The 2,307-nt window shown below is 36.1% G+C and overlaps 1 non-coding gene across 1 annotated transcript; it reads left to right on the top strand.

Moving 5' to 3' along the window:
- Window positions 1-1,238: 1,238 nt before the first annotated feature.
- On the top strand, window positions 1,239-1,345 carry LOC139186308 (U6 spliceosomal RNA). The gene has a single exon (XR_011569903.1). It is a non-coding gene; the product is annotated as a U6 spliceosomal RNA (small nuclear RNA).
- Window positions 1,346-2,307: the final 962 nt, after the last annotated feature.

The raw sequence follows: 2,307 nt of genomic DNA on the forward strand, positions 1-2,307 counted from the left end.
AGAACTGGACTTGGAACAACAGACTGGTTCCAAATTGGGAAAGGAGTACATCAAGGATATATATTGTCACCCTGCTTATTTAACCTATATGCAGAGTATATCATGAGAAATGCTGGGTTGGATGAAGCACAGCTGGAATCAACATTGCTGGGAGAAGTATCAATAATGTCAGATATACAGATGATACCACCCTTATGGCAGAAACTGAAGAGGAACTGAAGAGCCTCTTGATGAGAGTGAAAAAGCTGGCTTACAACTCAGCATTCAAAGCATAGGATCATGGCATCCGGTCCCATCGTTTCCTGGCAAATAGTTGGGGAAACAATGGAAACAGTAACAGACTTTATTTTCTAGGGCTCCAAAATCACTGCAGATGGTGAAATCTGCAGCCATGAAATCAAAAGACACTTGCTCTTTGGAAGAAAAGCTCTGACAACCTCAACAGCATATTAAGAAGCAGAGATATTGCTTTGCCAGCAAAGATCCTTCTTGTCAAAGGTATGGTTTTTTCAGTAGTCATGTATGGATGTGAGAGTTGGCCTATAACGAAAGCTGAGCACCAAAGAATTGATGCTTTTGAGCTGTGGTGTTGGAGTAGACTCTTGAGAGTCCCTTGGACTGCAAGGAGATCCAATCAGTCAATCCTAAAGGAAATCAGTCCATCCTAAAGGAAATCGGTCCTGAATATTTATTGGAAAGACTCATGCTGAAGCTGAAACTCCAATACTTTGGCCTCCTGACCTGAAGAACTGACTTATTAGCAAAGACCCTAATGCTGGGAAAGATTGAAGGCAGAAGGAGAAGGGGACGGCAGAGGATGAGATGGTTGGATAACATCACCAACTTGATGGACAGGAATTTGAGCAAGCTTCGGGAGTTGGTGATGGACTGGGAATCTGGCATGCTGCAGTCCATGGGGTCCCAAAGAGTCGGACACGACTGAGTGGCTGAACTGAATTGAGCTGAACTGTATGACCCAGTCATTCCCCTTCTGGGCATATATCAAGTGAAACAAAGTGAATATCTTGAAGTGATAGTCACACTCCCAACTCCTAGAAAAATACTGAAACAGACTCAACAAGGAATAGAAAATCTGAATAGAATTCTAATGAGCAAAGAGAATGAATTAGCAATTTTTAAAGTTTCTGCAAAAAAAAAAAAAAAAAACTAAGACCTGATAGTGATGACGGCTTCAACTGAAGAATTCAACTTCAATTCTTCAAAAACGAATTAAGCTCATTCTCTCTTTGGCAGCACATATACTAAAATTGGAATAATGCAAAGAAGATTATCGTGGTCCCTGCAATAGGATGGCATGTCAATATGCTCCAATTAAAAATTTTAAAAAGAATTTAAGGCCAATTATTTCAAATTTTTAAGAAGAAAATAATTTAGAAAGAGGAGAAAACATTTTTAACTCAATTTATTAGGCCCGCATTACTCTGATAGCAAAGTCAGGCAAAGATATCACAAAATCTTTAAATTATAGATGACAAGTTTTCATGAAAAAGTACACAAAATTCTCAAAAAATAGTAACAAGTCAGATCCCACAATATAGCAGAAAGGATTATACATCATGACCTAGTAAGATTATCTGAAAGACTCAAGGTTGAGTGAATATACAAGTATCAATCACTGTATAGCATCTTATTAATAAAATGAATACTCCCCAAATTCATTGCCATTCTTGTCAATACTGCAGTAGGATTTCCTGCAGAAACTGACAAATTAACCCTATCATTGACATGTTAATCCTATGATTTACATGTTAAGAAAACATCCCAGAATAAATAAAACCATCTTGAAGAATAAGAACAAACTAAGAGGACTAAAAATTTCTGACTTCAAAACCTCTGCAAAAGGTACAATAATATAGTGTTTTACTGGCATAAAAAAAATAGACATGTCAGTCTATGGAATAGAACTGAAAGTCCAGAAATAAACTCATATATCTATGGTTAGCTGATTTTCAATAAAACTGCAAAGACAATTCAATGGGGAAAGAATAGTTTTTTCAACAAATAGTGCTAGACCAACTGTATATCCAGATATAAAAGAAAGAAGTTGTAGTTTTATTTCACAACAAACAACAAGTAACTCAGCATGGATCAAAGACTTTACATTTATAAGATATCACAGTGAAAAACTATTAGAAGAAAGTATATAAATGTAAATCTTTGTGGCTTTAGTTTAGATGATGCTTTCTTAGATATGATTCTTAAAGCATAGCAACCCCTTTCCCACTCCGCAAAAAAAAAAAAAAAAGAAACTAGACGTTATGCATATAAAAAGCTTTTGTGATTCAA

The sequence above is a fragment of the Bos indicus genome, chromosome 12, assembly GCF_029378745.1.
Source record: "Bos indicus isolate NIAB-ARS_2022 breed Sahiwal x Tharparkar chromosome 12, NIAB-ARS_B.indTharparkar_mat_pri_1.0, whole genome shotgun sequence".
In the NCBI taxonomy this organism is placed as follows: domain Eukaryota; kingdom Metazoa; phylum Chordata; class Mammalia; order Artiodactyla; family Bovidae; genus Bos; species Bos indicus.